Below are 14,894 nucleotides of genomic sequence, written 5' to 3' on the forward strand. Positions count from 1 at the left end.
CCAAGAAATAACAAAATGTGAAAAATGAAAAAAGAGAATGAAAGCATCTTATAAGAAAAGCAAGAGATCTAGAGAACAGATAAAGAAGATAAAACATAAGTGTAATTGGACTACTTGAAAGCTATGACCAAATAAAGAACTTTGATCTAATAATATAAAAAAAAAATCAAAGAAAATTTCCCTGGAGTGTTAGAATAGAAAGTAGAAAAAAAAAAAATCCACCACTAACTACCTCAAAGAGACCTTTCAAGGAAAATAAATAGTAATATTATTGCTAAATTTTGGAACCCCCAGATCAAAGAGAAAATTTTATAAGAAACTAAATAAAATAAACCAAAAAATAATTTAAACATATTGGAGCTACAATTAGAATTGTACAGAATTTATCAGCTACTACAGTAAAAGATTAGATCCTGAAATTGTATATATCTCAACATTCAAGAAGTAGACCAAAATATTATGACCAAAAATATCATCTCTAGCAAAAAATAACATAATATTGAACAAAAATAAATAGACATTCAATTAACACGTGGATTTTTAGGACTTTGTCTCAACCAAATCTGAACTCAATATAAAATTTAACATTTGAGAGCTAACATCAACAATTAATTTCAAGGAACTCAACAAGGACAAAGTGTTTATGTTTTTTACTTGGAAATGTGAATCATATGCTTAAGATTGAAACCAACAAATGGGTAGTTGAAAAGAAAGACTGGGGCAAAGTTGAGTTATAATCTGATTCTAAAATGAAAAATTATCTAGGAAAAGATAAAAATAGTAATTATGCTATACTGATGAGGAGCAATATCACAAAAAGAGCTTTGGCATCATCTTGCAAGAAATTGTCAAAGAAAATTCCTGATATTCTAGAACCAAAGGGTAAAATAGAAATTGAAAGAATCCTTTCATCACTTCCTAGAAGAAATTCCTAAATGAAAACTCCTAGGATTATTTGAGCCAAATTCTAGAGCTTTCAGGTCAAGGAGGAAATAGTGCAATCATATAGAAAAACAAAACAAAACAAACCCATTAAAGTATGATGGAGACACAGTCAGGATAATACAAAATTTAGCAGCTTCTACATTAAATAATCAAAAGGCTTGAATATCATATTTCAGAAGGTAATGGAGCTAGGATTCCAACCAAAAATCTCCTACCCAGCAAAACTGAGTATAATCCTTCAGGGGAAAAAATAAATATTCAATGAAATAAAGGACCTTCAAGAATTACTGAGGAAAAGACTAGAACTAAATAGAAAATGTGACTATCAAATAAAAGACTCTAGAAAAGCACAAAAAGGTAAGCAGGAAAAGGAAATCATAAGGAACTTAATGAAGTTGGACTATTTGCATTCCTATATGAGAAGATGACACTTGAAACTCATAAGAGCTTTTTTTCATTATTAGGGCTGTATTATAGGAGCCAGCTACTGGGTGTTCCTGGGAGCCACCTGCTAGTAGCTACTAGGGATCTAATTCTGACCAGCAGAATAGATCCTTTCATGTGAGAAGATGATAACAATACAAGGAAATTGAATGGCAGTTGCATTCTCTGACCTCTGTTCCTGCTTGCCTCCAATTTATTTAATTCCCAATTCCCAAACAACATCTGCATCAGTAAAGGCTGGTTTGAAATTCTTTCAAGTGTTATGATTCACAGCTGTGGGGGCTTTTGGACTTAGATGTGGTTGTTAATAGGGCAGTTAGAGGGAGTATAGAGAGTGCATAAATGTGAGTTGAATGAGAAGGGATGACATCTAAAAAAGGTGAAATTAAGGAGTGAGAGAGGAATGTACTTGGAGAGAGAGAAAGGGAGAGGTAGAATGAGATAAATTATGTCACATAAAAGGGGCAAGAAAAAAGCTTTTACAGTGGAGGGAAAATGGAAAGAGGGGAAGTGAATGAATGTTAGCCTCATCAGAATTGCCTCAAAAAGAGAATAATGTACACATTTAATTGGGTGTATAAATCTATCTTACCTAAAGGAAAGTAGGAGAGGAAGGGAATAAAAGAAAGGTTTATCTATATGTGTGTTAATGGGAGACAAGAGATAGAATGGAGGATAGATTGAGGAAGGGGGTAGTCAGAAATAAAACATCTTTGAGAAAGAAAAAGGTGAAAGGAGAGAGAAAAAAATAAACAAGGGAAATACAGTTACCGAGAGTAACTATAAAAAAGAATTGAAGGAAGTTTCTCTCATATAAGCCTCATTTCTTAAAAAAAAAAAAAAAAAAAAAAAGGGTGGGTGGAGGGACACATCCAGAAAATTAAATGATTTTCTCATTCTTATGCACAATTAACAGTCTGAGGTAGAGTATGAACTCTAGTTTTTCTGATGCAAGATCAACCCCATAATACCTATGATATGTTGGAATTTACAATCTTGAAAGGGAAAATATATATGTTTATTATTATTGTCTAAATGAAATTTTGGCCAATCAAGAAATATTTATTATACACCTATTTTGTTCCTATAATTGTGCTAAACAATAGTAAATTTCCTTTTTTACAGAACAAATCTTGAAGGTTCAAAATGACGACTTTCATCATATCATTTTTATGGACATTTTTTTCTTTCCTTTTTATAATTTTTATAATTTTATAATTTTTATAATTCTCATTATTTGGGGAGGTCAGAGCCCTTTGTAAGAAGTTATTGAGTTAACTAAAATCTGTTCCATGGGATTTGAAAATGAAGGCCAAATCATTACTTAGAAAAAGACCAAAGTCTCCTATTTCATATCTCCAGTTGTCTTGATTTAAAATTTGCCATTGGATCCAATGGTTCTGGATGAGAAAGTGAGGCAGATGACCTTATACAGCCCTCCCTCACTTAAATCCAATTCATTTGCAAAATCATGGCATCACCTCCCTTATGTCATAGTTCTCTTTAAAAAGGAAGGACAAATAACAAGAACCTTTGTAAGATAAGGAGGAAGATAAGTAAGATAAGAGGAAGAATACTAAATTCCCAATTCCTTAGAGACATTTAAACCACTTCTCACTCAATCAATTCATTGTGAACTCTCTAAATGAAGTATAATCTGTAATTTAGTTTACCTATGGAGTCTGTTTAACTAGGTTTGTTTCCTTAGGGAATGTGCCAGGTTATGACTTTTTAGATATTTTTGTTCAAATTTTGAGACATTGAAAGGAGCTTGGTATACTGAATCTGTTCTTTCTTTAACTTTATGTTTTATGAGGAATTTACAAGTTTGTAAGATATAAATGACTCATTTCCCTCACATTCTGATGTAATTTTTTCTATAAGAAAGCTTGTCAGAATCCTAATTTTGGTTCGGGATTTTTAGTTTGTTTTTCATCTGAAATCGAAACTTGTACTAAAGTATAATAAAACCTAATTTATTACCTCTGTATTTTTTATTGTGGTTTATAAATTTCAGCAGTAGTTACCCACCACATAAACTCAAAGAGAAGTTATTTCCTCCATATCATTTAATTTATTTGCCTGTTTCCTCATTTAAAAAAAATCATGCTACAAGTGTTCCTTCTGGCCCTAAATCTATTTTCTCTGTGATACTATGCTAGTACACTAAGCTTGCAAATTAGATTACATCATTATTATTAATCCCATTTTACAAACAAGAAAGTAGAATCTTGTAAAGCAAAGATGATACTACCAAAAAAAAAAAAAAAAAAAAAAAAAAGAGGAGAATCTGAATTCCAATCCAAATATTGTGATTTAAATTTAAGGCTTTTATCACTCTATCAGGCTGCTTCCTATTCCTAATCTATGATACCAGCAACCCATTCATTTAGTTATATTAATTTTCAATAATGAAAAAGAAATATTACAAAGAAGAAGTTGTGTAACATAAGCATTCTGGCATTGGCATAGTGAAAAATGGGTTCAAATACTGTTTTACCAAGTACTAGCTATGTGACCCTAGACAAATCACCTTGATCTTTCTGAGCTTTCAAAAAGTTGATTTAATCAACTGAACCATTAACAGAGGTTGAAATCTGCTTTTATGTGGAGAAAACCCATAACAGAATTATTCTTGCTGACAAAAATGCAATTTCTCTATTTATTCATGTGTACAATATCAATAGTTAGATTAATTTTAAGCATTAAGTGTACATAGAAATACTTTTTTTTCATTTTGCACATTTCTGTATAATTAAGTTCTTTTTATGCTTGAGGATATAATGAAGTATTGTAAATATTCTCAAAATTCAGTCACATTAAAAAAGAATAAAATATTTATAGGGCACCCACTATATTTCAGGTACTTAACTAACAAAATTTGTTCATATTTTAGTATTTGTTTTTAAATATATGTGTGTGTATGTGTAAACTGTTAAAGATATGTCAAGAGTATGAAGTTGATTATCTAGCAGCTGGATCAGGAGATTTTAATTTAGTAGGCTGAATTATTCATGGACAACCTGTCATAAAGTTTTGGTTTAATAAATTTTCCTCATAAACAAAAGTTGAAGTAAGTTCAATTGAATTAGATTCATCAAATATCTCTTAAGACCATATTGTGGGCAAAATCATATTAAGTTAAAGTAAACCAAAGACGCTGCCTTTATGCAATTATATAGATAGATATGACATATACACAAATAACTATAGTGACCTGAGATTGAATGGATGTCTGTTTCCTTCAAGCCTGACAATTCAGATTATTGGAAGTAAGCAATTTAGAAGGCACAGGAAACATTTATTCTCCCCTAAGGAAAAATTAAAATAGTTAAAAATATGAAACTCTCAGATGTCATGCTTCTCTTCTACATGGGCACCATCAATGACCTGACTGTACCCCAGGGGGTTTTTAATAAGGAGGGGGTGCCTAAGTTCTCTGATTTTCTACATAGCATGTTATCTCCCTTCCCCCTCTAACTGATGTCTTTTTCCTCAGGCACAATTTATGGTGCTTCTCCAGTGTAAAATTTCCTAGTCAGAGATTTGACTCCAAAGTAAATGGTCTGTGAGAATTGCTGAGGTTACTTTTCCTTTATACTGTGAGCTCCTTGAAAGCATGAACTGTCTTTGCTATTTGTTAGTTTCCTCAGCAGCTGGCATATGTCTGATATAGAGTAGAATCCTAATAAATGCTAATTAACTGACTGAAGTTGAAAAATTTTGTACCCAACTTAAAGATGAATCTCTACCAACTTAGGTAGGCTGGTCCTCAGACAATTGAAGCAGTGTTTGCCAATGAGCCTTTAAATGAATAGCTATGATAAATGAAAATGAGAACAGTAGTAAAGCACAAGGTGCAAGGTCAATACTGAGAAAGGTCATTAGGGAATGTTATGTTTAAGCTAAAATGTAGAGGCTTGGCAGATTTCAATGGACAGAATGGCAAAATGGAGTAGGAAGGAAACAAAGTTGAAGAAAATTCATTTTAATAATCTTTTATGTACATAAACATTCTCTTGAAGAAAGTCCCTTCTAAGGTTCTCTCTTTGCCATGATATCAGTTCCAATAGGAATTAAGCAATTTCACAAAAGAATTGTAATCATTAATTGATATTTTATCCTAGCGAAGCAAACATACAAACAAGAATAAAAAACAATAATTCTTTGATTATGTACTGCTTTGTATGTTTTGCACAAAGAACTTTTATGAATATGATCTCATTTGATCCCTATAAAAGTTTTATGAAATAAGATATTAGATGATAAAATTGAGTCAGAAAGTGTAAGGCAGTATCCTACCTTATACAGGATAATATAAAACAGAAGTCAGCAAGTTAAAATTGCCAACCTGTGATTTGCTTTTCTATGCCTGAGTTAATAATGCTTTAAAAACATTTTTAAATAAAATAAAATTTTATTTTAAAATGTAGAGAACATTCTTAGTTCACAGACTATACAAAAGCAGGCAGTCTCAGGGCTATAGTTTACAATCCTTTAACAGAAAAATCCAATTGCAGACTTGGTATTACCTAATTCTCCTGGCTCAGTGTTTATTGCTACAACAGTCTGTCACATTCCTGGAAGCAGGAGTTTGGGGAGGAGCAGTGTCATGTAAGATATATCACAGTTCAAAGCATCAAGATTTTTATACCAGTATTTCTATTCCTCACTGCAATGTTAATGTATTTAAAATTAAATTTGCCTTTTTTCTATTCAATGTTACTTTTCTTTCTTGAAAGCCTGAGATATTAATATTTGTATTTTATATTAAATTTACTTTCTTCTATTTACTCACATTATGTAATAATAAAACCAGTAATTATTGGTTTCTTCTGAAGTCTAATCCTAGAAGTCCTTTTTTTAATAGAAAGATAGTTAAAAGATCCTTTTGACAAGGAGGATATAACCCATTGCATATACACAGATATGATATTGCAAAATTATTATTTAATGATACTAATAGTTGATATTTATATAACACTTTGCCAAATGATTACAAATATTATTTAATATCTGACTCAAGTACTTTCAATTTTTTTGATATTTGAATCAGTTAACTATTTGTAACTATTGTCTTACACTATAAACCATTCCCATTGGTTTTTCCAGTTTTTCCCTGAAAAATGACTAAACTGTTTCTAGAATTTGATTGCTGGAGGTAGCTATGGCTCAAAATGTATACAATTTGCAATTGCATACAATTTCCAGTAGCTTCTGTTCACCTAAAGTTGGTGGGATGAAGAGGCCCATTCATTGGAACCAGGGACCCTTCAGACTTGACAAAAGTCCCAAGCCTATTCAACTTGTTGATCTAAATTCTGCTAATAAGACCATTTCCATATGATGATGAGTATGCATATATGTGTGTGGGTGAGGAGGGTAGTACCTCGTTGAATGAATATTCTTTCAGTGTTATGATTTATTTAACTTCTTTTTTTCTAACTGTTGAATGACCCTCAAATGACTTACTTTTGTTTAACTGAATTTGAGCACTGACTTAAGTCATGCATTCTCAAAAGACCAGATGTAAAGAGGTTTCAGAAAAAGAGACAGACTTTGGAGTCAAGAAGACCTCAGTTGAATTTTTGTTCTTTTAACACAGAGGCTATGAAGCCCTGAACAAGTCACCTGATTTCTTAGTGTCAAGAGGCAATTTTGTAAGCAAACAGTTATAGATCCAGATGAGTAAGGGAAGTTTTGTTTGTTTATTTTTACCCAGAGTTCCCTACATCAATGAAATTACATAGCTGGACAAAACAAAACAATTTCCCCTTAATGTTTAAAGACTATAAGGCTCATTCATACCTACTAAGAGAAAAAGGCCTTTTTTGTATTTTAGATTGCTCTTAAAAATATTTTTATAGTTTTAGTGTAAATGTACCAGAAATGTAATTAAAATCTATGTGGATTTGAAAAATTGAAACAATATTTGACAAATTGTGTCAAACAAAATTAAATAATTGAAAAATTTCAAATAATCAATTTCCTTTTGTGAATAAAAAGCATTTATAAAACTATTAGTAGAAACATATAATCTAAATCTATATTTCTGTTTCTATGTTTATACACACACACATATATTTCTTACTAATAGATCTCTATAGATAGACTGTTCTATTGCAAATACATATATATATATATATATATATATGCCAGAGAATACAATCCAGAATACAGATGCTATACTTTTGAGCTGTCATTTCAATTAGTTAACAAGTATTCTTTAATAAGTGCTGGTTATGCTTCAGGCACTATGCTAAACACTGAGGATACAAAAACAAAATATGGTCCCTGTATTCAAAAAGTTTACTATCTAATGGGGGAGACAGTATCTAAACAAATAAGTACAAGCACACTATATAAAAGAAAATAGGAAATAATTAACAGAAGAAAGGCACTAAAAGTAAAAGAGCGTAGGAAAGACTTTCTGTAGAAGACAGGATTTTCTTTGGAACCTGAAGGAAGTCAGAGAAGCCAGGAGGTAGAGATGAGAAGGAGAGCATTCCAGGCATAAGGGATAGGAATAGAGATATGAAATGTCTCGTCTATGAAACAGCAAAAAGATCAGTGTCACTAAGTTGAAGATTATATATCAGAAAGTAACATGTAAGAATACGCTAAAGGTAGAAGGGTAGAAGTTTCCAGGATATGAAGTACCTTGAATTCTAAATGGAAGATTTTATATTTGGACCTGTAAAGGATAGAGTCATGTGAATTTATTGATTGGCAGAGGTAGGAGGTGGTGTGCAAAGGTGTGGGGTAAATGACATGATTGAACCTGCAATTTAGTAAAATCACTTTGGCAGATGAATGGAAAATTGATTGAAGTAGAGGTAGAATTGTGGCAGAAAGGCTAACCAGCAGCTCTTACAATAGTCCAGAAATAAGGTTATGAAGGCCTGTACAAGACTGGTAGCAGTGTTAGAGAAGAGAAAATGGAATGTTTATGGGATTGTTGCATTAATGACATTATGGTTATTGGCGATAGATTGGATAGAGGGGAGTGAGAGCTAATGAAGTTGAGAATTACACTTAGGTTGTGATCCTAAAAGATTCTAGGCGATAGTGGTAACCTTCTTATTAATAGGGGATATTGTTACATAGGAGTGGTTTCAGTCATTTAACTTCTCAACAATTTAGGTTGCTTAATTATTGCGAAGAAAATGTTAAGCAGCTGCTCCCCTGGTACCACAATTTATTCAAACTTAAGTAATTAGGAACCTCTTCATACTATTTTAATAAAATGACTCATATGAGTGATAGTGAACTTTTCTTGACTTGGGCCAGGTTTTAATTTATATTTTAAACATTCATTTCTTTAACTTTCAGATTTTAAGGCATTTTCTGTTGTTGTGTTTCTGGAGAGAAATCTTGATGAATTAAACAAAAACAAAATGGGGGGGGAGGGGAAGAAGGGTAATGGATGAGCCTGAAGCTTAAGACTTTGATCAAAGATTTAGATTTCAAAAGGATTTTCAACTTTAATTAGTTCAATCCTTATTATTATATTTGAGAAAACTAAAGCCCATATATAGGAATTGTTTCAGATTGTGCAGTAACTAAGTGGCAAAGACAAGATTCAAACAGTGCATTTGACCTCAAATTAAGCCCCTTTCTACTCTACTATCCTGACTCCACTGATTCTAAATGATTGAGAAAGATGAGACTTCATAAATTCCCATTTTACTTCCTTGATTGGTCAAGGAAAGTGATTGTCAGAATATTATACACAACAAAAATTATTATCACACAACTGAAAGGCAAGAAAAATGGGGAAGTACTAAGAGCACATAATACCTGGCTAACTTCCATGACCACAGTTCACAAGGGCAATATAGTCAAAGATACTGAAACAAATCTCTTGCTATTCTCTAAAAGCAAAACCAGAAATTATGGAGAAAACATTAAGTTGGTATAGAATTAAAGAAAGGAGTGTCCTATTTTTTTTCAAAATTATAATGAATGAGGCTTCAAAATATAGGTCAGGAATTTTTATTTAAAATCCATATATATATATATATATATATATATATATATATAGTATAATTCAAAAGTAGTTTATAAACAGTATATATAAACTTACACACATTCTTTGGATAGTCAATAGACAAATTAGATCTTGACTAGAAAAAAGGAATAGACATAGATTGTATTTGAGAAATTATTATGCATTTTGAAAGATCATAATCATGATATCTTCATTGCTATAAAAATTCAACTTTTTAACAAAAGTATTCTCTTAGTGATGCCATAAAGCTTTAAATTATAGAAAAACATGAGCTCAGAAGAATCACAATTGCAGAATGCACAATTGCCCAAAGGGCAGAAAATATTTGTGATGAGCAATAAAAAGGCTACAACACATTATCAGTAATACTTAAATTAACTGAGTATTATAAAGTAAATTATCAAGAATATGCATGATTGGAAAAGTAGATGAAGCAATAGCAGATATACAGTCTAAGTATTTCACTTTAATTAATGAATTATTGAAAGAAATAGAAGGCTCCCAGCATGCTAGGCAATTATACTTGAGAGGATTTACAGAAGGCCTAACATTGAAAAGTTGCCTAAGAAAAGTCATGAATGACTTGTAATTTGCACCAGCTCAAGGAGTACTCATATTGAGAAGACTGTAGAGTCATCGATGCTGAAATGATAACTTACCAAGTATATAGATCAAGCAAATCACATAAAATTTGTATGACTAGATTTCAGGAAGATATTTGACAAATTTTCTCAATTGATTCTTATAAAAAAAATGTGTATTTATAAGCTGAATGTTAGCAATCAGTATATTAATGATTAGTTGAATTGCCAGAACCATAGGATCTATTTTTATAATGCAAGAAGTAGCATGTGGAATTTCTTATGTAGTATGCTAGGGACTTGTCACCAGCTTTGTTTGGTTTTCAAAGAGACCTCTATGAACACTAGTCCAAAACCTTTACTGAATAGATGAGAAAACTGATGTCCAGAGATATTAAATGACTTCTATATGGTCACATACTAAATAAGTATCAGTGTTAAGATCTGAATTCAGGACTTCTACAGTCAAACACAATGCTTATTTCACTCAATGATGAATTGGATAAAGACATACAAATCATGCTTATCAATTTCAGAGATTTAAGGAGACTGGGAGAAATATGTAACATGTTGGATGACAAAATCATCAACAAAACAATCTTGACAGGCTGGAATAATGGTATGCATTTAATAAAATGTAATTTAACAAATATAAATATAAAATCAGTCCTATATAAACCACTAAATGATACTTGACATGAAAAACTCTAGAGCTTTTACTAGATTTAAAAAGTGTGACATATTAGTACAAAAAGTTAATAAGATGTTAGTCTGTACTAATAGAAGTAGAATATACTAAATGAGATATATAATTACTCAAAATTGATCAGACTGATGATACACACACACACACACACACAAATAATTCAAATGGATAAAAATACTTGTCTAGACTATTACATTCTGTTGGATAGATAACCTATGCTGGTCCATTAATTCATCCATATTGGACAGATTCTGCAACAAGACAAGAAAGAAACCCAGAATTTTAAAAGAAGAGTTGTCTATATTACCTTTAAGGAATCACATAATCAACTTAATTACTGTAGATGTCTTCCTAAAACAAAGGACCATCATTTGAACAGCAACCTTCAATAATTAATGCTATATAATTGTGAATCATGGAATACCACATCGCCACCCAAATGGCAATAGAGAGATGTATCAGGCATAAGAAATATGCAACATGTATTGTGTTGCAGATTAAATATTATGTAGCAAATTAAGCACAAAGAATATGACAGGAAAGCTGTATGACCAGAAAAAGTAGGGCCAGTCAAACTGAAAAAAACAAAACAAAACAAAACAAAACAAAACAAAGAACAAAAAACAGTTGATGGGCAGCCTATATTCTCCAATGGTATCAATGCGATGTCAAAAGGTACTAGAGAAAGAGCCATAATACAGTGAAGTTCCCCTGTGAGGGAGCATCCACAGCAGGAATTAGAAAAGAGTTGCAGATGTACTATAAGGATATAAGGTATACTTTTATATATATATGAGAGAGAGAGAGAGAGAATGAGAGAGAGAGAGAGAGAGAGAGAGAGAGAAGGAAAAGGGAGGGAGGGAAAGTGAGAGAGGGAGAGAAAGGTAAGTAAAATTGGAGTTTATAAATTTGGAGGGAAGAAATGGTGTGGTTGAATTAGAATCTGCATGGTGATTAGGTCAGAGGTTTCAAACATTATTGTGTCTCCCCTGAAAGGAAAATGAGTCTTTGTGTATTAGGTTCAGATCAGAACACATCAAGAGTTCAGTTGTGAGAGTACTGGTATTTTTTTTTCTTCCCTTGGTGTTAACACTTTTATTTTTCCTAGAATTCAGGATTTATGCATGTAAAAAACCAATAGAATAGAATGTAACTTAATTCTTTTAAATGTATAAAAGACCATTTTGTAAACATTTTAAGATACCTCAAAATAGTGTATTTAAGAGACTAAGGAGTAATTCATCTCCATTATTCAGCTTTCTGATAACTACTTATTGTTATCATCTCACAAGAGCTAACATTAGAATACAGTGTTTGGTTGGATATTAAGGATATTTCTTCTATCTCCCTAAAATAAAACCAAAGTAAATTATAATGATTACTAGTTCTTGCTTTAATGTCTAAGGTATTGATTATACTTAGAAGAGATAAGAAAACTAAATTTCCTCTTAGAAACATGTTCACACCAAATTTTTTAAAAGCAATTTAACAAAAATAAAGAGAACATATCTGAAAATACACATTAGAGGAAATGTAGATATAACTATTTTCTCAACAACTTATACAAAATAACTTGTTCCTAGTAGTCTAAGAAACATGCTGTAGTTACTGGAATGTTTTAGTCCACTTTTTTCTTACATGATGTGTCATCGTCTCCTTCAAAAGATGGTATTTCCTCAATTAGGGCTGTGTTTCTTGGTAGTTGAATCATCTTAAACAATTCCAGGACTGAATTAGATGATCCTAAAGAGCTAATTCAAAACTGAACCAAAAAAACATGAGTGCAGTTTCATACAATAAGATACCCAGATATTTTACTGATGTATTTTGTCAGCTTTTGTCTTTTGCTATAGAGTGTCAATGTTGAAATGGTCAGGGTTTATTTCCAAGTTTCTTTGCTTCCAAATAATCCACTGTTGAGTTGTCTCTTATTTCCAGAACTTTCTTGTTTTTCCCCATGTTTTCTGTCCAGTCATATGTGCTTGTGAAAATGTAACATAGGGAAATAACCAAATGATTTGAGACAACTACTTTTTTTAGACTATCTTTTATAATTTTACAATTTTACAAAAGTTTTCAAACTTTCCTTTTTTTGTTTCTGTTTATTTCATCTTTATCTTCCATGAATTCCAAAGCCTCTTTGGTTACAGACACTTGCCCTCAAATTCCTTTAGTCATTGTATACAATACTCATAAAAAATTTTAACCATATATGTGAGTGTGTGTGCGCACACACACACACACACACACATATATATATATATATATATATATATATATATCACTTCTAAATCATGCTTCTGAAGATTCTCAACAAAAGCTGGATTGGCCACTTGATTCTTAGTTTCCCCTGTAATAATACAACAAATAAGTTTCTGGTTTTCCTTTACCTGAATGCAAAAGTCCTTAAGAGAAATGACTTAACTATGAGAAGCAGAAGTATAGCATCTCAGCAATTCTGAAAGGTTCATTCAGTTCTGGGAGTCTTCATGTATTATACAAAAACTTTATGTTTTTAGAAAACTGCTCATAAAACTTTTTGTAATTATCTTTATTCTCTGCTAGTTCAGTAAACAGTTTCAAGAACTTTTTAACCATTTTTCCTTAGAATCTTGCTTTGCTGCAGCATTTCACATGAAATATTTAGAGAAAGATCTTCAGAATCACTGCATCTCTAATGAAATTCAGATAGTCAGATATCAGCTCTTTACAGTTATCCATGATAAAACTTTGTGCATATAACAATTTAATGTTATTCTTTTTTTCTCTTTTCATATAAGTTAAAGGTGGCACATCCCAAAACAAAGAGAAAGGCTCAGAATTCTCAGTGTCTTTTCACTGAGAAGTGTTTCATAGCTAAATGATTTTTCCAGTCATTTGTCACTTTCTTATAGAATCTACCACATCAATATCATAAGGATTTCTATTCCAAATTGACTTTGTTTTGTTAAGCTCTTCTTTTTCTTCTTGTCACCATCTTTCTTTTCTTCTGTCTCATTGGGTCTTACATTTTCTATTTCTGACTTTTCCTCAGACTTCTTGTTCTTTCTCATGTTTGTCTTCTTTGCCTGATCATCCATCACTCACTTTTTTATCCCATTCTTTTCCCACAAAAATTGTGGTTCTTCATAGTTTCCTTTATTCTTCTTTTTTTTCAATTACTCAGTTTGGTCCTCTTTCACTTATAGAAATTTTTTTGTTCTATGACCCATAGGTTATACCATATCAGTTTTACTGGTGAATGGCCCTTCCACTGAAAACTGCAGGGAATATTTTTCATCATTTATGTTTATGAGTATGCTCATCTCAGCAACCAGAAAGATAGAATAAATTCCTCCATTAGTTGGTCGTGGGTTGGTGTTTCCTCAAACATCTTGGCAAAGAGAGCAAAAGCCCAAAGGCTTCATCTGACAGTAAGATTTAAAAAAAAAAAAAAAAAAAGCAAACTAGCCTGGAATCTTTGTTTTAAGAAGGTCATTGATTAACTGTAACATTTCTAGAGTGGTATAACCAAGATAGGTCTGGAAATTATGCCATTAGAAGAGCCGTTGAAGAAACTAAAAAAAGTTTAATTTGGTGGAAAAACAAACAAAAAAGAAAACAAATAATGGCCACAAAAATGTCAATAAATTTTGAGGGGGAATAATTATTTTCAAATATTTGTTGATTTATCCATTTAAACAATTACCATGTGAAAAGAGCATGTCACTAATTTTATTCACCTCTAAATGGGAGTGCTAAGAACAATTTCTATAAATTAAAAAGAACTGTTCTATTTCAGGGAAAGACAAGTAAAAATGCCTGTAAGTATAATGTGCTTCTTTGAAAGTTAAGGATTTTCCAATTACTGAAGATTTCAAATGGAAGATGGATTATATCTTGTCAGGAATATTGTGGAGAGGATTCTTGCTTAGGTTCAGATTGAATTAGATGAAATCTATGGCATCAAGTCAATAAACATTCATAAACATCTACTATGTGGAAGAGAGTCATAATCACACTAAACTAAGGACTAGGAATACAAAGAAAAGAAAAAAAAAAAGTCCCTAATCTCTAACCTCAAGGAACTCAAATTCTAGCATGGAAAGCAATAAGAAAATAACTATGTACATATATGATATATACAGTCTAAATGAGTGGTAATCTTATTGGGAAGATGCTAGAGCACTGTGGGGAGAGAGAGAGGAAAGTATTGGATAAAGTATCC

At 31.6% G+C, this 14,894-nt stretch overlaps 1 protein-coding gene and 1 pseudogene across 2 annotated transcripts in view; both read right to left on the minus strand.

Annotated features, from left to right (window-relative positions):
- Positions 1-14,894, minus strand: part of CSMD3 (CUB and Sushi multiple domains 3) — a 1,575,929-nt gene that overhangs the window by 1,391,625 nt on the left and 169,410 nt on the right. The window lies entirely within an intron of this gene.
- LOC116421801 lies at positions 12,249-14,241 on the minus strand (annotated as a pseudogene).

The sequence above is a fragment of the Sarcophilus harrisii genome, chromosome 1, assembly GCF_902635505.1.
Source record: "Sarcophilus harrisii chromosome 1, mSarHar1.11, whole genome shotgun sequence".
Lineage (NCBI taxonomy): Eukaryota > Metazoa > Chordata > Mammalia > Dasyuromorphia > Dasyuridae > Sarcophilus > Sarcophilus harrisii.